Source organism: Eretmochelys imbricata, chromosome 2 (genome assembly GCF_965152235.1).
Source record: "Eretmochelys imbricata isolate rEreImb1 chromosome 2, rEreImb1.hap1, whole genome shotgun sequence".
Taxonomy (NCBI): Eukaryota; Metazoa; Chordata; order Testudines; family Cheloniidae; genus Eretmochelys; species Eretmochelys imbricata.
In genome coordinates, this window is record NC_135573.1 from 168,371,784 (window position 1) to 168,394,343 (window position 22,560).

Consider the following 22,560-nt stretch of genomic DNA (forward strand, 5'->3'; position numbering starts at 1 on the left):
CAGCAGTCAAAAAAGTGACCAGAATATTGGGAATCATTAAGAAAGGGATAAATAATAAGACCAAAAATATCATATTGCCTCTATATAAATCCGTGGTACACCCACATCTTGAATACTGCATGCAGATGTGGTCACCCCATCTCAAAAAAGATACACTGGAATTGGAAAAGGTTCAGAAAAGGGCAACAAAAATGATTAGGGATATGGAACGGCTGCCATATGAGACGAGATTAACAAGATTGGGACTTTTCAGCTTGGAAAAGAGATGACTAAGGGCGGATATATAAAATCATGACTGGTGTGTAGAAAGTAAATAAGGAAGTGGTATTTACTACTTCTCATAACACAAGAGCTAGGGGTCACTAAAAGAAATTAATAGGCTGCAGGTTTAAAACAAACAAAAAAGTATTTTTTCACACAACGCACAGTCAAATTGTGGAATTCCTTGCCAGAGAATGTTGCGAAGGTCAAGACTATAACAGGATTCAAAAAAGAACGAGATAAGTTCATGGAGCATAGGTCCATCAATAGCTATTAGCCAAGATGGACAGGGATGGTGTCCCTAGCCTCTGTTTGCCAGAAGCTGGGAATGGGTGATGGGGGATGGATCACTTGATGATTGCCTGTTCTGTTCATTCCCTCTGGGGCACCTGGCATTGGCCTCTGTTGGAAGAGAGGATATTGGGCTAGATGGACTTTTTGTCTGACCCAGTATGGCTGTTCTTATATTCTTAAACTAATGGTTAACTATTGTGAGTACTTCATCCTTTTGGATGGAAACTGCTTTTTATTATAAGAATAAAAAAAACAAGGCTCAGATTTTCAAAAGTATTCAACATTGGCCTAACTCTGCTTCCAGTGAAGTCATGGTGACTTCAGTAGGAGCAGAGTTACGCCAACAGTGAGTGCTTTTGAACATTTCAGCCTAAAGTAAGTGTTCAAGTTTACCATAAATTTGCTCATAGGTTCTACTTCAGATAAGAAAGAAACAGAGATCCATTGTATACTTTTGAACACACTGGTTTATGGCCAATGATCTTTGAGCCAAAATACCTGATTTCTGCCCCCCCCCACAACCACCACCACTTACTGAGTCAATAAGCAAAGACTACGAGCGCAGTCATCAACATTCTTTCACCACCATGGAGGTTGGAAATGTCACAGGCCTTGCACACACAAAACTACACTTCACTTCTTAGGAAATTCCATGTATACGCATGAAGTGTATAAAAGGCTGCAGGATCTATATCTGGAGCAAATATTTTTCAAATGGCCGTCATTTCAGTGACAGGATTAATTTTAGTCTCAAAGTTAACTAGGTTCCAGACCAAAATTAGCATCTCCTCTATTTTCTCATTCAATGATATTTACTTGGAACCACAGAATCATGAAACTGAGGTTACAGAAAGTTCTTTACACTAACAAGATGAAGCCCACAGCATTTTAAGCTTCTTGCCTAATTAATATTTTGTGTCACCTTCAGACCAAGTCTGTCCCACTATCTTCACACGGTGTCCTACATCTGGATCTAACCAGACTGAGAGGTAGGATAGGGTGGGGCACTGTTTACACAATCTCAACAAAACATTTCCAAAGAGTTAAATTTTCTGTAGCCTTCAAATCTACATACATCCTAATCTACTCTGTAGGACAACACTTGCATTTAGATTCTTTCTACTTTTCCATTCCTGTCTTCTCAATATTATTTCAGTTGAAAGGGAACAATGTCCTTCGTTTTGCTTGATACTGTTGCTACACTTATTGAGTTCCTTATTGTACACTATAATTTGGCAGTGCCATCTATTGAAGAGGAGGATTAAACTGGTTAATGACCATAATTCAACAATAAGTCCCTAACACTAACTAGTAAAGGAAATCACAAAACGCACAGTTAACCACGTTTCAAGAATCGATTCTTCTGTGTAATCTATTCTTATCTTATTTCTGGCACCTGTCACTCCAGTATTCAAAAAGCAGCTAGATGGATAGTTTATAGAAACTGCCTTGTCCCCTTTTCTTTGAGTAGTTTAATAACCACATTGCCACATCTCCCATGTAACTCTCTCAGCTTAGCCTACCAACGGCATGAAATCAGATGTGGAAGTCAGCATCTCATACCAAAGCAAGCCTAAGAGTGATCAATTAAATATGTGACATATCATGGAGAAAACAGATGTAAACAGCAGAGCAGATGATAGGATGCCCCTGATGCAGCAAGTGCCAACAGACCCTGCAGCATCCCATTTATCTGAATTAGTGTCTTTAATTTGGCATGCAGTATTGAATTGTGTGCAACTGCGCTGGAATGAATGATCACCGAGGGGTAAATGGACGTGCTAATAGGTTTGAATGAAGATGCAACTTCTGTACTCTAGGGTTTCAGATTGTCTATAACATTCTAGCTTCTAAAATCCTGATTTAGGGCTTAAAATTCTAGAGTGGCACTGTTGTGCCACGGCAGCTCTAGTCCTTCAGTGTAGATGCTCCCTATTCCAACAGGAGGGATTCTCCCATCAGGGTAGGTAATCCACCTCCCTGAGAGGCGGCAGCTAGCTCAACGGAAGCTAAGTTGACCTACTGCTGTCCACATGGGGATTTAGGTTGACTTTACACTCAGAAATGTGGATTTTTCACACCTGTGACCAACAGTTAAATTGACTTAATTTTCTAGTGTAGACCAGGCCTGAGTCATAATTTCTCTCATCTGTAAGAGATATTCATACAGTTGATTAAAACCTTATTCTGCACACAATATTTACTATACAGGCCACCTTTTTTTAATATGCCCTAATACTTCCATCCACCTGTCTGAAGCCCCCAGGGACTTACTTTCTGGGTTTATCTGGGGTGGGTGGGAGGAGGGGTTGGTTTGCTTGTGAGGGAGTTTAGGGCACAGATTTCAGTCTGTCCCACTAAATGAAATTCAATCTTGTGTAGGGAGCCAGCAGGCAACCTAAGTACCTCTTAGTCCTTATTTTGAGGGCTTATATGGGATTTAAGAGTCATACAGGCCTTGGGCTGCTCTTCTACACATCCAGTGCAAGCAAATACCACTTGTCTGTCCCCATACAGCTTCGCCAATTAATCATAATCCTGACTTTATCCTGGGGAGCCATAAGTGGAAGAGGAACAGAGTGGTGTCAGCCATTCAGCTGGCACAAACACCAAGCTGCATTTGCAGGCCAAGATAGCAAAGGATGGGTCAGAACAATGCTCTGCTTACTGCTCAGCTGAAGTGTACCTGCCTTGCCTAGTGCTTGCGGTTGGCTGTACAAGGGCCATGGTTCAGAAAAGCATTTGAGTGAGCGTTTAAATTTGCACTCAAGTCCCATGAGACTTCATTGATTTCAATAGGACTTCAGCACACTATTTTCCTGAATGGGGCCTGGATGGCTGCAAGAGGGAGAGTCCGGACATGGCTCCTGAACAACAGACTACACCCCTTGGTGTACAGCATGCTCTTAAATCCTTGGCAGGATCCTGCCTGGGTGGATGCACAAGGGGAAGCCTCCCAATGCCTTCTTCTCCCTCAAACTCAGTCCATGCATCTGTGCAGCAGATGGGATTCAGCCCTTGAGCAAAGACTGGCATTTACAATAGGAGACAAAGGAAGACTAAGGTAAGATAACCACGTTAATTTTCACTTGCAACTGGGCCAAAACTTGAATCTAGTTCTCTTCATAACCGAAGGAAACTGAACTAACTCATTGTGAAACACCCTCTCCAAAGAATCACCATGAGTAAAAGGAGATTATTCTCAAGGTGATCTATTGGGACTACACTGTGTTATGTCAAACTTAAGAAAAGTTTGCCAGGCTGCATGATAAGCATATTTTTGTAATTTAACAGACAATTAAAATTATGCCTATCCAAGGCTCTAGGTGCCCCAAAGCACAACAACAATACAATGCAAATCTCAACAGTATTTAATTATCAGCTCAACAGGAGCTCAGCCAGCTGCCTACAAAAACATTTTGGCTCCATCCTGACATGCCTGTAATTCATGCAGCAACTTTTAAAGAAAGAAAGACAGAACCCCAACACCCCCTCCCCCCGGCCACACACATACACAGCCTTCAATTACCTTCAAGGCTCCAGTCTTGCAAGAAGCGTAGTGCTGTGATGGTTATATTCAGTCCTATTTTCACTGTTTTGTAGAAACTTTGGTTTGATAGAACTGCATCTAAATCTTCTAAGGATGCTAAGGAACTGAAAGCAAAAGTGAAAAATCAAGCACTTGTCAAAGCACGGCAACATTGTGTGCGCTCCTTGGAGAGGGCAGCAGAAGGATTGTGAAGTAGAGCTGGATGAAACTTTTTAACAACTTTTTTGTCAAAAAATGGGGTTTCGTCGAATGAAGTTTCTAGTGAAATGTTTTACTTGACAAAGTTTTCTAAAAAAAGAATATTCTAGAAAACCCTGAAATGGATGAGTTTGGTGACATGTCTGGGGTGGATATCTGAGGGTTGTCCATTATCTTGCAAAACCTGCACAACACCTTCAAAAGACGAGCCTGAGCACCTAAATTCATAACTTTGCCAGACACTAAAATTCATGAGCTGACTAGAGAAAAACTTGTCTCTCTCACCAACAGAAGTTGGTTGAATAAAAGATATTACACCTCACCCACCTTTTGTCTCTAATATCCTGGGACCAACATGGCTACAATGACACTGAATATAACAAAATCATTTAGTTTATTTTCTAAATTTCTTCAAACAGACCAGCTCTGTTGTGAAGTTAATATCATTGTAAATTTAATTTGATGATACATTTTAGAATCCACACCAATTTCATCTGACACTTCGATAGCTTCTTTTACCCCAGGGCTGTTATGCAAATTAAAATCCAACAGTTTTTTTTTTTTTAACTTGATCAGCTGTTGCTGTACTTTGCAAAAAAAATTAGCTTACCACAAGCAGTTCACCCATGCACATGCCAATGCGTAGAGACTGTGATGGGCCCTGCTCAGGCAGGCTACAAAGAATATAAACATTGAGCACCACCATGCCTATCATTTATTCTAAATAAGTGAGACACAATATTTTCTTCTCAGTTGCAAACAAACAACGTACAAGTTTGGTGCTTTTTAACAAGGCAAAGGAAAGCCCTAAGTAGGAGTGGCAGAGTCAGTGCAGAGATTTTCAATTTCCCATTCTAAGCACATGTGGTGTGGGTCCCATGCATGCTGCAGATTCACAGAAATGACTAGAATATGCTGGACGGTGTCATACCTCAGTCGGTTCAATACTAGGGCGACTGGGTAAAATTCTACGGCCTGTGTTATACAGGAGGTCAAACAAGATGATCTAAAGGTCCCTTCTGACCTTACAATCTATGAATTGATCATTTTCCCAAATAAATTCCTGAAATTGCTACTTTGCATCAAGTTTCAGGTGCCCTCCAGCCTCCCTGCCTCACTTTGAGATCCTCTGTACTTTCCCCATAAAGGTAAATAGTGTGTTGCAACTACATCTCCCTCCTGGTGCTGCTGCCCTTAAAAAGAGAGAGGCAGATAGAGATTTCTCCGGCACACAGGATTTGTCTACACTGACAGTGCTGCAGCTGTGCCACCATAGTACACAGTGAAGATGTTACCTATGCTGATGGGAGAGCTTCTCCTGTTGGCATAGGTACTCCACCTCCCCAAGAAGCAGTAGCTATGTTGATGGGAGAAGCCATCCCATTGTCACGGTTCTGTCTACACCAGGGAAAATCCACATCTCTGAGCAACATAGTTATACCAATGTAAGTTCCTACTGTAGACCTAGCGTCTTGTTACGCTCTGATGCGTCCAGGATAGCAATCCCAAAATACAAGGAAATTGAAGCAAGACACACAGGTAGGTGGTCAGTCAAAACATGAAATAACCATGAACCAGTTAAGTTAGCAACCTTCTGAACAAGACATAAGAGCACAGCCTGAATTGCCACACACACCCAATGCTATGCACGCACGAGTGCACTCACACTCAGAGACACTGGAACACTGAGTTCAGGGAGCAATAACCAGGAAATGAACAGGAACAGAGAGCAAGAAGCAGGAAAGCAGCACACACACCTCCATGACCTGATCTATCAGCCTGGGAAGACCTATACAACTCAATCACAAACCAGAGCCACTACTGGATTTTTCTTCTAATTAACATGGATTATTTCTAGTAAACCTGGCCAGTTAAGGAGCCGTGGAGGGCATCTGTGGAAGGAAGCTTTCAGTTTTGTATGGAGTGGGTTGCTCAAAGCAACTTGGCACTGAAATGGGGCAGGTCTACACTTAAAATGCTGCATCGGCACAGCTGCGCCATTGTAATGCATAAGTGAAGATGCTCCTATGCAGATGGGAAGAGGATTAAGAGATGAAATAAAGTCACTTACCTGACACTGATTGCTATAGATTGCCAAGTTCCACTTTAATTGAACTACATTATATTAAAGCACTTAAGAAATAAACTGGTTTTAAAATGATAGACATCCAAATGGATTAACATCAAATGGACTCAAAGACTTCAGTATTTCAGATCCTCCTTGGATTAATAAAAGTGATAATGATTTTACATTAATATATAACTCTCGATCCAGAAGAATCCCATCAAACTTGACAAAACTAACACCCTCATCCGCAAAGGGATCGTTTCAGTCACCACTCACATGCAGCAACCTCCCAAAGATTTTTCTGCTGAGATGCACCTGGAGGAAAGGTAGAGTTGTGAAAGGGTCTGGAGCAAAAGCAGGGACTGCAGAAAAAAAGGAGGAAAGAGTCCCAAGCTTTCCAATAGCACAGCCTATAGGTACAGGTATCTGCTAAGTAAGGCATAGGTATAAGTGTAATAAAACTATTACAAATTCAGAAGGTTTTTCATGTGTGTGTGTGTAGGGGTTTCCAACTGAATAATAATTCTGATCATACTGGGCCTGATCTTGGGACAAGAACCTACCACACCTCAGAGTTACTGGGCAATTCTTAAGTAATCAGTATAATTAATACAATCAATAGACCAGGTGACAATTGGGCCCAAGGACCTTTTTCTGGGCAAGTGTTGGCCTCACTCTGCTCCCATTGGAGTAACCTGTAAAGCTCCCATTGACTTCAATGCAAGCAGAGGGAAGCCAACACTGACAATCCTGCTGTATATCTATATCTTGCTATGAATTCTCCTGCTATTGATCATGCAAGTGGGAAGTACAATGAGTTAGATAAAAGCATCAATCCATGGAAATAAAAGAAAGCACAAATAGGGAGAACAAATACATTACCCGGATTTTAGTACTTACTTTTTAATAGTCTGCAGAAACTGAGCTGTAGCACTTATCCCACCTTCTTTGTAAAGGCTGCTTGCCTGCAGCCATGGGAGTGAATGAAGAAAGTCCCAGAAATAGGGTTGGTTGTGGAGGCTTTCGACTACAGAAATCATCCCCTCAGTTTCATTCCAGTCCATCTTGATTTTTAAGAAAAATGTGTTAAATGTGACCCAATTATTTCATTGGGGGTGGGGTGGGAAAACAGCAACTGTCCTCTGCCTCCCCCCATACACAGGGATTTCTAACCATTTAAAACCCTTCTTGGGTGTGGCATCATGCATTAAAGAAATTCACCATAGGAATGAGAACCCTCGTTTTTCAACTCATGGTGGTTGTAACTCTGCTGCATGTGCATATCTTGTGGGAAAACTGAGTTATGAAAAAACCTAACAAGCCCTTTCCTCTGCTTCTGCTCATGAGTGTACAGGCCACGCCACTGCTAGGAGATGGATACTTTTTGAAATCTGAAAGATGATTAGCTTGACAATCACACAACAAATCTGTAGAATCTAGAGAATCATCACTGCACATCCATGAGGGGTGAAGAGGTGTGCTATAATGAAGCCTCTATGTATGCCACCCCCACTTTACACCTCTTCAGGAAAGGCCTTTCATGCAAACAGACAAGAAATAGACTGAGGGGATGGACTCATTTCTGCTGAACTGACTGACTGGGGAGATCTATTTTTCTGGATCACACCTTCAGATTCTTCTGTAAAACAAACAAGCCATGCTAACCCCTAGCTTATGGGGTCATGTTGGTGAATTAGATGTAAAATCATGTTGGTGAGTACTTCAACAGGACTCTTTTGCATAAATACTCATCAACACGAATAAGGCTTGGAGTGGAAACTGGAGCCTTTGTATTTTTGTTTCTATTTTTTATTTAAAAAATAGTAAAACCTTCAAGGCCAAATTCAATGACACTGACATTTGTCTTTGTAAAATGGGGATGAACACAATTTTTGTTTTTATTTTCAATTCAGTACCAGGAAGAAAACTTTGCATTTCTGCAGCTTTTTTCAATCAAGGCTCTCGAGAGCAGTTTACAAATGGTACACTAAATGGCGTCCAATCCCAGGTTCCAAACTCGAGTTTGCAGCTAAACCGTGTAACCCTTGTCCTTCTTCACTCCATGTCCACGCCTCCCCACTGCATCCCATCTAAAATTAGGGTGTAATCTCTTCTAGGCAGCAACAACCTCTTTCACTGTAATCAACAAACATACTTCACACAATAAAGGCTTTTAGCCACTAATAATGCAGATTGGATTCAAACCAGTGATGTAGCAATCTGTGACCCTCTACGTTAGGTCCCTGCATCACTGTGCCCTCAGCAGCACTCCACTTTCTACAATATGCTTTACTAAAACTTGAAAAAGAAAAAGAAAATCTATCAATTATTGCTAAGTCTGAAATTGTAACTTTCCACACACAAAAAAAATTACTTACGGTTAAGAAAATGGAACTGTTGGTGGACCCTATAAAAATAAAAAGTTTTCCTTTTCAAAGAGCTGCGTTATTCTTCATGACAGAAGCATCACTACTAAATACAGTGAATGAACACTTAATAAAATGCATTTTGTTGAAAGGAAAAGACCATAAAACTAGCAGTGCACCAAAGAACTGGTGATCTGATCATCTTTTGTACTTCCTAATATTTCCAGGTACCATTACATAGCCAATTTTAATAAAATTACTTACCAGGGATGATTTTCACTGGTAAGGCAAAATTATCTTGTAAACTGTAGGAGAGCAATATGGTCCCAGGCAGTACTGACCACCCTATTCTGCTTAGACAGGGTTACCAAAAGAGTGCTGGGTGTTCTACCCAATATAAGAGGTAGAATGTCATCTTATTTCAGAGGAAAGGCAGCAGAGTGGGGGTAGTGAAGCGTGCTGAAATGCAGATGAGTGGGAGTAATGGAGGGTTCTTCTGGTAGATCTGACAGGACAACTACTCTGCACGGTTGCTTTGTGTGTACAGGAGGGGTGCATTGAAGTCATTACTGCTTCTTTAGAGCAAGACAGACAGGCCCTCTCTCCCCAGTATGCAACCCCTTTCTAAGCTCCCCATAGACTGGTGTGGTTCTGTACCGTCCCTTACTCACGCCAGTGGCTGAATGTTTCAGTGTTTGCAGCACGTGCACAGGCTGTAGCATAGGCACTAGGGGAGACAGGGGCTAGGTCAAGTCACTCCCATGTGCACACCATGCCTCTGCACACCTGGTGGGCCAGAAGGGTGCTCTTGAAAACATGCCTGACAGGGTAACCAGATGATCGTATTACTAACCCTGGTCCTTGTCCTGTTATTAGCAATAAGTAAGGCCTGGAGTCTCCAGGAATTAAAGATTATGTCATGTGATGAAATCTCCAGGAATACATCCAACCAAAATTGGCAACCCTACACAGAGCTGTAGGAGAGAGATCTTTAATGAGCAGACTGGGTGGCCAGTGTTCCACGCTGCAAGACCTGTGTTTGTCCAGTAGTAGCCAGGCCACAAAGTCTGTGCCTTTGTGCCAGATGTCATCCCAAACTAGGTCTCCTCCTGAAACCTGACCTTCTTTTTCCAGACCCACTCATTATATTCCTCCCCAACCACTTCCCTGCTATTTATCTCCCACAATCATTTTGCCATGTCTAATATTTAGATTGTAAATTTATGGGGGCAGGCATCCATGTCTCTGTAGAACACAGCTAGCACAATTCTGGGCTCCATAAAATAACAAAGCAAACCCCCAACAATCATTATGATAACGACAATAATTATAGATCAACTTCTTAGCTAAAACAATGATTTTTTAATGATAAAAGGAAGCATTGTCTTTTTCAGTGGCTTTCACTCAGTGCCAGGTAAGCACATCAGCCAATTACTAAAAGAGGACGACTTACCTGTGAACTTTGATTCTTCCTCCCACAGCTTTTGTAAAGCAATAGCTTTCTCAGAGGTCTCTGAAATCCCCTTTGCAAGGTCTTGTATCTCTTTCAGAAATGTCAGGTCAGTTCCCATCATGCTGTCCTGACCACCTTGGAAACTGGAAGCGCTTTCCATGAAAGGGGAAAAGGGAAGGTCATTTCAAAATAGAAACTGGAAAAAGCAGCTGCAAGTTCCTCTCTATCAGCTTTGAGCGTCATTTTGCATTTTTGGGGTGAGTTTTTAATGTTCCCCATTTACCCAATTTTTATTTGTCAGCTCATTACAGTTGCCTTGAGTTGTGCAAAAATCCCACAATGCTGTGGGTAGCAGGACAACGAGAGCTGCCCTACTGGAACAGCTAGTCTGATGTCTTGACTCTGACAATGGTCAATGCAGACTCTTCCAAATAAGTCTAAATGAATTAAAATGCACCTAGATGTGAGAAAGGATTTCTTCCTGAACTTGATTGATGGTTAGTTTTTGACTTGAAGACTGAGGATTAACAGGATAAAATACCAGAGACTATCTAGCACAGTAGTCCCCAAACTGTGGGACGTGGAAGAACATTCCAGGGGTCAGCGGTGGGGTCCGGCCAACCCCTTTGGGAGGCAGGCAGGGAGCATGACCCAGCCCAGCTCCATCCCAGCTACAGCTCCACTCTGCCTTCTGCTCTGCCCCCAGCCTAGCTCTACCTTTATTTCCTCTCTCTGCCCTCATGCCAGCTGCGCCTCTAGCCCCAGCTCTTCCCCCAGCTTCACCTTCAGCTCAAACTCCTCTGCTGAGCCAACTGTGCAGTAATTGAAAGGGGATGGGCAGATTTCATTACTGGTAATCGGGGGGGGGGGGGAAAGGGGCATGACAGGAAAAGGTTCTAGCCGAAACTACAGTTGCTATTCAATACATGAGTAGGGTTGCCAGGCATCCAGTTTTTGGCTCGAATGCCCAGTCGAAAAGGGATCCTGTCGGCTCTGGTTGGCACCACCGACTGGGCTGTTAAAAGTCCAGTCAGTGCGCGCAGCAGGGACTCGGGGCTAAGGCAGGCTCCCTGAAACAACAACCGGCCAAAAGTGGTGCCTTAGGCACTGAATCCGTTGGTGCTCCGGGGCTGGAGCACCCACGGGGAAAATTTGGTGGGTGCAGAGCACCCACCAGCAGCTTCCCGCCCAGCCCCAGCTCACCTCCACTCTGCCTCCGCCTCCTCCCCGTCCCCTGAACGCGCTGCCCCACTCTGCTTCTCCGCCCCCTCTCCCGGCTTCTGGCAAATCAGCTGTTCGCATGGGAAGCCAGGGCGGGCTGAGAAGCAAGTAGCGGCTTCACCCTCAGGCCCAGGAAGGCGGAGGCGAACTGGGGCGCGGGGGAGGGGCACGAAGAGGGCTGCCCGCACCGCAGCAGGTAACCCGAGGGGGGGCACACAGGGGAACCGCTCCCTGCCCCAGCTCACCTCCACCTCCTCCTCCCTGGGCCTGAGTGCAAAGCCGCCGCCTGCTTCTCAGCCCTCTCCGGCTTCCCACGCAAACAGCTGATTCGCGGGAAGCCGGGGGTGATGGGGCGGTGCGTTCAGGGGAGGAGGTGGAGGCGGAGGCCAGGTGAGCTGGGGCCGGGTGGGGAGCTGCCGGTGGGTGCTCCAGCCCCGGAGTAGCCGCGGAATCGGTTGCTCCCCCACTAGCTTTGCTACCCCGCCCCTAGGAGCCAGAGGGACCTGCTGGATGCCTCCCGGGAGCCACCCCAGGTAAGCCCTGCTGGGACTCCCCACCTCACTCCCCAGCAGGTCCCTCTGGCTCTTAGGGGCGGGGCAGGCACCCCCTATGGTGGCCCACGAGACCCTCCTGCCCGGTTCCAGGGGCAGTCAGGGGAGGGGAGTGGATGGGGCTGGGGGGTCGTCAAGGAACGCGGAGGGTTGGATAGGGCAGGAGTCCCGGGGGGTGGGGGTGGGCCACGACTCCCTCGTGGGGTGAGAAGGGAACCGGTTGTTAAGATTTTGGCAGCTCATCACCGAACGTACGGGTATAAATTCTGACATACACAAAATTTGAGTCTTTCCGGAATGGAACGATTGCGTAAGTCGGGAACATCTGTATTAGTTGTCAGATGAAAACAAAGAATATGGCCCATATTTCTCTCTTCATTTTCTTTACACAACAAAATTTCCAAGAATGACCCTGGACACAACTCAGTAACAGCCGTGTTAGTCTGTATTCGCAAAAAGAAAAGGAGTACTTGTGGCACCTTAGAGACTAACCAATTTATTTGAGCATAAGCTTTCGTGAGCTACAGCTCACTTCCTCGGATGCATACTGTGGAAACTGCAAAAGACATTATATACACAGAGACCATGAAACAATACCTCCTCCTACATTGAACTCTACTGGCAGACCCCTAGGCCCACATGGAACCCCACTGACTTCAGTGGGGCTGTGCAGGAATGAGCCCATGAGGAACTCATTGCAGGACTGATCATTCAGGCTTACCTCGGATTTTGGTCATTTAGCTGCTCATATACCTGAAGTGTTTTTCATATCAGGAATATTTTAAATGTGGATTTGGGGGGCTTTTAAAAATTAAGCAAATATATCGTTCAGAGGAGTTACAGTGGTCAGGCCCGGGGTCCAGCTAGTCAGGTGTCCTGTCTCCAACAGCACCAGATGCTTCAGAGGAAGGTTCAAGTCACCTCAGACGAGGCAGAGATATGATAATCTGCCTCCCTCACCATGTCTCCTCCAAATCCCTTTTATGGGGTTTGGTTCTAGTTAAGATACAAGTCTTCTCAGGGAGAGGGAACTTTATGTTATCTATTTTATTTAGATGGAGAAAAGGCACATATCCAAAACTCTAAATAAAAATACAACCCCAAACCTACCTAGATTAGCCCCAACCCACAGTGTAAATCAGCCAAATAACTGGAATTAAAATCTCCCTCCCTCCCTGAACTTCCGTTCAGCTGATCAACAGCTTCTTATTGGCCACTGTGCTCACTGACCACAAGCCCAATAAACAGAGGAGCCTCTCATCATGACTTTGAGACCAAGAGAAGCAGTGAGGTGGGGAGCAGTTATGGAAAACAGCGGGCTGCCAGCCCTTTTTCTTTCCATCCAAGGGATTAATAGCTTTAGAGCCTCTGCAGATCACAACTACAGCAGTACTATCCAGGAAGGGAGATTGCTGGTTAGATAGGCAGAGCACAAACCATTTAAAGTCTGGTTTATAACACTTCAAACTTCACTTGGAATTAACTGGCAGCCAGTGCAGACCTCTGGGTACCACCATAAAATGCTCTCAGTCTGCAACGCTGCTTGATAAGCAGTCAGAGAGTTGAATTCTGTACTATTTTACTGAGAGTTTGAATGGTCTTAAGGTAAAACCACATCTAGAGAACACCAGAGGCATGGGTAACTGTAACAAAGCAAGCTCAGATGGGGGGGAAAAAATCTTAACCACAGTTCTACCTGAGCATGCAGGAACAGACAACAATCTGCTGTGACATTCAAATTATAAACTCAAGCAAAAAACACCCAAAGCCCTCCCTCAGTCAATGAGACCAATATAATCACTTCCAGTTGTTTTGTTTGGCTTAACCCTCATCCAGCAAGCTCCCATGCAAACCTGACACTCGGTGCTTAATTTGTAATGAAAGAGGTACCTGGGCTCAGGCAATTTTTTAATTCATAACTGATGCAGCAAGCCCAGAAGTGCCAGAGCTATGAGCTTCCAAGCCTAGAGTTGCCAGAGCTCAGCCCTGGCACAAATTAAGCACTGCTCATGCTCAACCAGATGGGTAAAATACTCAGCCAAGACAGACAGATCATACCGCCTCACTACTGCCATCAAAGGTCAAAGGGCAAGCCAACTGCTTTCCTGTGCAAATTTTGGAAGTCTTCCTGCAGCCACCCCCCCATACTTCTCAGTTTGTATAGGGCTACACACAATCAGTATCTGCCCCAGCAAAGAGAGCAGTAGGAATTGCTAGATAAGGTTCTGATCTTGATTTTAGAAAAACTGCCATACTTGAGACCCATTGGGCATTTTGGGAGATCTGGGCCTGAATTAATTCCTTCCATGGTGCAAAGCCCATTGCAGGAGGGGAGGCAATAAGGATGTAGGAGGCCTTCTAACCCTATGGCTCTGGTTAAAATAGTCCTGTGGGCTGCCCTAACTTGCACCTCTCCTGCAATGGCCACTGTGGGCAATTACAGCCCTGCACAGTAGCTAGGTCATTAGGCAAGCCCCAGTCACACCCCCACCTATCTCTAGAACAACTGCACCGGCTATTCAGGCTGGGGAGGTATTTGCTGAAGGCTCCTTGTAGTGGCTTTATGGCTGCTTGGAACCGAATTCCTTCCCCAAGCACACACACTGTTTGCCACTGACCCTACCCGCAACGATCTGCTTTGCTGAAATTACAGAACCAGAAGATTTTGAAAGGCTGTGAATTTAAAAATCAACAGGCCATTCTCAAACTATAGAATTATCAGACTGGAAAAAGTGTGGTAATTGGAGATTGCTTGTTTGAGCAAAACAGTTAATTGGAGCTTGTGTCCTAGTTTTAATTGTGAAAGTCACATATCACAAGCTGAGTTACAGTTGACTGTAAATGTGAGAAAGGACTTCGGTAAACGTTTGGAGGAACTACTTAATTAGCAGCTATTTTGAATAGTTATTTAATCTGTACTTTGCATTTGGGTCTGAATATAAGTGAAAATATTTTCCCCAAAACTGAATCAAATCAGAATATGCCAAATATAGACAAAAAATATCTGATAGGCTTATTAGAAGCATTCTGTGAGGCATATTCTACCAGGGACCATTACACCAACCCCCACTGTAAAATTCTTCCTGGGTAAGGAAGGCCCCATTCCCACAATCCTTAGATATTCTACTGACTGGTAGAAAATGAAATCATCATAAAACTTTCACTAGGCTCTTAACTACTTAACTAAATTTCACTTTCATGCAAGCTTGCCTGATAGCCAACAGGAATTGTTGAAGACTCATTATAGTCTGCTTCAAATCTGAATGGATTACAGATAGAAAAGTTGGATTCTTTTTATAGTACTTTAATAAGAGACTCAGTTTTTCAGCTGGGGCTGTGCTTGAGTGATTAACATCTGAAGTTTTCATTTTGAAAATGGACCCATGAAAGTTGAAACAATTAATACCTACCAACCCCTAAAAGCTACAGACATGGTCAATGGGAGGAGGAAAATAAGAACTCTTTAATTGCACTAAGAAACTTCTGGAGGAATGGAGTGAAAGATGGTCAATATTTTGCTGAAATATAGAGGCAAACTCACAGAGAGAACAAATCGACTCTGAAAAACAGATATATAAAAAGGTGATTGTGGAGTTCTAGGTTTGTCTCTGGGGAATTTTCAGAGTAAAGCTCTGATCCTGAAAACACTCAACTACATGCTTACCTTTAAGGATGTTAGGAGTTTCACTGACTTCTGTGAACCCATGAATCTAAATTTAAGTATGTGCATAAGCATTTGCAGGATCAGGGCAGAAAAACAGCCAGATTACGAGTAAAACTTCTCCCTCTAAACAGCAGCCTTGAGAACTCACTCTTGGCTCTGAGTAGCAAATTAGATTCTTGCACCTGCCCACCACTAACTAATGGTCTAGCAGCACAAATTATGCCTTTACTTGCACCTGTGCAAACCCAATGTCTTCCAAAGATGCCTCAGGAACACCTGTGCAACTTCACTTTCTTCAGTGTGTTTGTGAAGAATAGAAACAAGGCACAGTTTTTTAATAGTGAGGGTAATTAACCATTAACACAACCTCCAAGGGGTTGTGGTGGATTCTCCATCACTGGCAATTTTTGAAACAGGATTGGATGTTTTTCTAAAAGAGATGCTATAGTTTAAACAGTAATTAATTCAGAGAAGCCTCATAGCCTGTGTTATGCAGGAAGTCAAGAGTAGATAATCACAGTGGTGCTTTCTAGTTTTATAATCTATAAAAACAATTAAAATTTAGTAAACAATCCTGTTATTTTTAGTTCCCTCTCTTAGATGTGTTGGTTCTGCAGGGCTAACAGCACTAAACACAACAACATTTATTTTAGTTCCTAAGATCAGCCTTTTAATATACAGCTGATTGCACACTCATCACAGTGGAAGATCCATTCCATACATACAGCATATTGTATCTGTACTATGTTCCCATTAAAACAAATTAATATATAGAGTAGCACGCAGAACTAGCCACTGAAAGTAATACACACACACACACACAGTTCTCAATTTTCTGTGAAAGTGGTGGCAACACACTTTTGGAATCATTTGTCCCCAGATCTGTCACTCTTGCGTCTTTGAGATAGAGCATGCAAATTATTCAGATTTGTCTTAAATGTGTGGCACCCCTAGAATACAAATGCTTAGCCAGGCTCCCATGAAGATCACGTGTTGTTAATATGCCACTTAGATGCCATGAGAGTGACTTTGGGCATGCCTTCTGACCTTTAAATTACAGCTGTCAATTAATCGCAGTTAATTCACGAGATTAACTCAAAAAATTAATTGCAATTAATCGCAGTTTTAATGGCACTGTTAAAATGATAGAATACCAACTGAAATTTATTAAATATTTGGATGTTTTTCTACATTTTCATATATATCTTATATTCTGTGTTGTAACTGATATCAACATGTATAGTTTGATTACAAATATTTGCACTGTAAAAATGATAAGCAGAAGAAATAGTATTTTTAGTTCACCTCATACAAATACTGTAATATAACCTCTTTGTCCTGAAATTGCAATTTACAAATGTAGATTTTTTTTTGTTACATAACTGTACTCAAAAACAAAACAATGTAAAACTTCGGAGGCTACAAGTCCACTCAGTCCTACTTCTTGTTCAGCCAATCCCTAAAACAAACACGTTTGTTTACATTTACAGGAGATAATGCTGCCCTCTTCTTATTTACAATGTCACCTAAAAGTGAGAACAGGCATTTGCATAGCACTTTTGTAGCCAGCACTGAAAGGTATTTACATGCCAGATATGCTAAACTTTCGTATGCTCCTTCATGCTTCGGCCACCATTCCAGAGGACATGTTTCCATGCTGATGCCGCTCGTTAAAAAAATAATGAGTTAATTAAATTTGTGACTGAACTCCTTGAAGGAGAATTGTACGCTCCCTGCTCTGTTTTACCCTCATTCTGCCATATATTTCATGTTACAGCAATCTCAGATGATGAGCCAGCACATGTTGTTCATTTTAAGAACACTTTCACTGCAGATTTGACAAAACACAAAGAAGGTACCAATGTGAGATTTGTAAAGATAGCTCCAGCACTTGACCCAAGATTTAAGAATCTAAAGTGCCTTCCAAAATCTGAGAGGGACGAGGTGTGGAGCATGCTTTCAAAAGGCTTAAAGGAGCAACACTCCGATGCAGAATCTAAAGAACCTGAACCACCAAAAAAGAAAATCAACCTTCTGCTGGTGGCATCTGACTCAGATAATGAAAATGAACATGCATCACTCCGCACTGCTTTGGATGGTTTTCAGGTAGAACCTGTCATCAACATGGGCACATGTCCCCTGGAATGGTGGTTGAAGCATACACATCTGGCACGTAAATATCTTGCAATGCCAGCTACAACAGTGCCATGAGAACGCCTGTTCTCACTTTCAGGTCACATTGTAAACAAGAAGCGGGCAGCATTATCTTCTGCAAATGTAAACAAACTTTTTTGTCTGAGCGATTGGCTGAACAACCAGGACTGAGTGGACTTGCAAGCTCTAAAATGTTACATTGTTTTATTTTTGAATGCAGTATTTTTGTACATATTATATATTTGTAAGTTCAACTTTCATGATAAAGAGATTGCATTACAGTACTTCTTTTAGGTGAATTGAAAAATACTATTTCTTTTGTCTTTTTACAGTGCAAATCCTTGTAATCAAAAGTAAATATAAAGTGAGCACTGTACACTTAGTATTCTGTGTTGTAATTGAAATCAGTATATTTGAAAATGTAGAAAACATCCAAAAATATTTAAATACATGGTATTCTATTACTGTTGAACAGTGTGATTAATCCCCTGCTTAAATTGTCCTTTTTAGTTGAAAAAGCATATCTTGAGCATAAGCACCAGCAAATTGAGGAATAATTGGGCCATGCGATCTAACGAGGAACTTCTATATAACTTTTATGCCAGCACTCGGAACCTAGAGGCTGTTGACAGCCAGCATAACTCAGAGAAGCCCTCAGGTTGATCTAATTTATACTGGTGGACTGGTCTGGAACAGACTGTTTTCAGGATGAACTTTATGCCAACTTTTCACACTTTCTATCCTGAGTAGGCTGTGTGCTTCATGCTTCTCAGCCATAAATCTAGCATCTATATATCTGTAGATAGATATTACTTCTAAATCAACTTGATGAAATCCTTGGAATATCCCTTCAGATTCCTCACTAGATCTCTGGAATGAAAGAAACTCTGCCTCCAGGAAATATTTTCCTGTTTCTACATTAAGCTGAGATGTGACTTTGAGACTACAGTCAGAGCTGTGCAAATACTCATGCAGTGCAGACAATCAAGACAGTTTACAGTTAGGTACTTCACTATATGAGTGTCATGTTTTAATATCGGGGAGCTTCCAACCACCTCAGACAGAACAGAAAAAAAACTTGATTTTTTTTTTAAATACAAAGTCAGTGTCAAGGCATAATGCCTTGTTATTTTAGCACTGATTTGTGCCGTAGAGAAATAAAATAAACTAATTTCAGGGCTCCATTTTGTACATTCTACAATATAGCGTGAGGAAAATTACCAGTCTGGGATAGCTTTTCAGTTTAAACAACTTACAGGGACTCACATATAAAGTAACTGGAATGTGATTTACTCCAAAAACTGTAGCATGTAACATAAAAAGGACAGAAAGGTTGACATATTACTGTGACATTGAAAGCTTTACACTTGACCCCTGCTAAAGTCCACATTATCTTTAAAATTAAGCTTTTCACTCTGAAGGCCTATAAAGGAGCAATTTCATTCTACTTGGCTGATTTTTTTTATTTTATTTTATTTTTTTTTGCTATATATTCACAGCCAATCACTGTGTTCTGGCTGAGTGACCTGGTTATCCAGTTTGCCCTGAATATAACTCTGAAAAAAGGCTGTTTACAACTAGGCCCATCATCTACAGAGCACCCTGCTCACTTACATTCATAATTCTCAGTCTGTGGCAGTATGTTGAAGTAAATTAATGATTTACATGTTTGCTACTATGTACTATTATTATTACCAAACAGGAAAGCTTTTTAAGTTCAGTTCTTTTGTGGCTGTTTATTACTTATCATTTATTTGTATTGCAATAGTATCTAGGAGCTTTACTCCTGGACCAGGACCCCATCGTCCTGGGTGCTGTCCAAACACAGAACAAAAAAAAGCTCCAAAGAGCTTAAAATCTAAGTGTACTCTTGGGTTTTCTCTCCTCTGTTTGACTTTGCCCTCCATTGATTTTCTTCTTATCTGTCTGACCACTCCTTTAGCTCCTCCAATTTCCTGCCTCAGCTCTCTGTTCTTGTTCCTCAAGATGCTGTCCTTGATTCCCACTCTCTTCCCTCTGCACCCTATAACTGGGAAACCTCAGACACTCCCAAAACTATCCAAAATACAAATGTGCAAATATAGTATTATCTTCCATGCACTGCCCCACATCGTGTATTGACAGAACTTCTAACCAGGATAAATTATTATCTGTCTTGTGTGAGTGCATGGGGGGCTGGTGACAGCACAAGAAGTCTCCCCACCTTCTCCCCTGACTTTTTTAGACATATTAAAATAGCAGCCTCTGTGAGAAGCAACGGCTAGGTCCTTGCTATCTCTGGGGAGCAAAAACACCCTGAAAAATGTAAGGAGCGGTCAGAAGGAGCTCTGCCCCGCCCTCACACAGCACACTGGGGGAAGCAATCTAGCCCACAGTAATTAAATTCCTGCAACTCCTAGCTACTAGACAATAATGACCCTTCTTATGGGAAAAGACACATTAGTCAGAAATACTGATAAATTGGTGCATCTTACCGGAAACTGTGGTGTTTCTGAGATGTATAACTGCTGTTTTTGCACCTTGAGCCAACATTACAGAAGAGACTCTGAACAAAAGGATAAAGGCCCCGACTTGGCAAATCCCGGGCTTCTAAATAACCTAAAAAGCAACAGCAGACAAAATTACATCAGTGAGACTAAGGCTATAAAGCTTTAGTAGTAATACTGCTCCCTCACCCCTAAAACTTGTTGGAAAAATTACATTGCAACACAGAACCTTTTGTGAAGACAGGCTCATTTCACTGGTGTTGTGGAGGAAACCTTTGCCAGATTTCCTGCCAGCTCATCTGCTCAGGTCCTTGGCAGTCTAGCCTTCCAAGGTATATGGCTCCAGGGCAGCCCACCATGCAGACTGCCCCAGGGCTAGGGACCCTAGGTGTTTGAGGGTCCATGGCTGTGGGGAAGCCAGTAGTGTGGACTACCCCAAAAATGGGAACCCAGGGCTTTCAAGGGCCATGGCCTTGGAGCAGCCTGCCAAGTGGCCTGCCCTGGAGCCAGAACTCCATTTCCTTTCTCAGAAATTTTTTTTTTTAAATGGTGGGTTTGTTCCTAATTGGAACAAAACCAAATTTTGAAATATCAAAATCATCCATGAAATGGAATTCCCTTTCTCCACACAGCTCTACGTACCACAACACTTTGCAAGTAATGCAGCTATCCCAATCTCTTGATAAAAACTTTATACTGCACCACCATGCATTCCATTTATAAATGATTCACTCAGCACTGAAACGTAGGCACGTCTGGGGTTCAGTATGACAACAATTTAACAGCACAGAGCAACACAGTACAACAGTGTTATACAAACTTTTGAAAGCTGAGCTCCCCTTTAGGAAAATGAAACCAGTCACTCTTCTGCAACCTCACTGTGTGTTTGATTTTGGCCTACCCAAAATGACTGGCTTTCTAGAGTAGACTGTGCAAGTCTTCCTAATAAAATATGTCCTTGCCTTCCTTCCATGATTTAATGAGCAGTGAAATAATTAACAATGTTGACATTTAATGTATTATCACTGGCATTTGAGCTACCACTCATTGAAATGAATGGGGCAGTTTGCACTTCAGAGCTATTGTTTCAGACTTTCTGCAAACTCAGGCAGACACTGCTGCACTAGTTACACTTTGGTTACACATATTTTGAAGGGTTTCAGAGTAGCAGCTGTGTTAGTCTGTATTCGCAAAAAGAAAAGGAGTACTTGTGGCATCTTAGAGACTAACCAATTTATTTGAGCATGAGCTTTCTGCATCCGATGAAGTGAGCTGTAGCTCAAGAAAGCTTATGCTCAAATAAATTGGTTAGTCTCTAAGATGCCACAAGTACTCCTTATATTTTGAAGGGTGTTTTTTCTTTGTTTGTTTTTCAATAAAGCCAAGACTGTAGTGAATAACTGAGAAACCTGTCCATTCCTCCATTGTAAGCCCCCAGTGAGAGCCACAGCTATGTAGGAACCTTTGGGCAGGAAATGGAGACTATTTCATGCAATTGAATTGCTGGAGAAATAGCTACAATGAGTTACCCAAGTTGAATTAGGCCTGGACATAACACTCCTATTGAATGTTCACAACAGAAGTGGAAGAACTGGAGAAACAGTGTATTCAAGTATTCCATACTACCTAAAAAACCCAAGCTAGTTTTGTTGGAACTGAAATATCATTATTTTTGAGACATATATCACTAGAAATTGCACTACCAGTTAAACAACATAGAGATGTCCTTGCATAGCGCCCTGGAAAGAGTATTAGCCTGCTTCATAAAAACATACGGTCTAGTTCTAGTTCTGTATGACCAACGCCATTTTGAAAACAACCCATCTTAAATAAGTTTGACAGTTTCTAAATTTTACTGAGACCGTAATATTGGCCCTGATCCTGCAAGCTTATCCAAAGTAGCTTGCAGAATTGGGACCACACTCTGTAGACAACAGAACAAAATTCTGCCTTCAGCTACGCTAGTGAAAATTCAGTTACTCTGTTAAATTCAGTGGGGCATTACCATTGATTTCCAAAAGTGTAACTGACAGCAAAATTTGGTCCACAAAGATCTCTTCCCAAAAGAAATAGTTGTGTTCTCTTTTATACATACAAACATATCAGTTCTCACAAGCAAAGCAGAGAAGGTGTAGGATCAAGAAGACCTTTCCATTCATGGTCATTATAAGATCCCGAGGCACTTTTCACAAAATTGTCCCAGCAACATGCCAACTTGTGTAATTATGTTCAGTTTTCTTAAATGCCCCCATAGTTTGGAGAAGATATTCTTCACTTCCTATCTCCTTATTAAT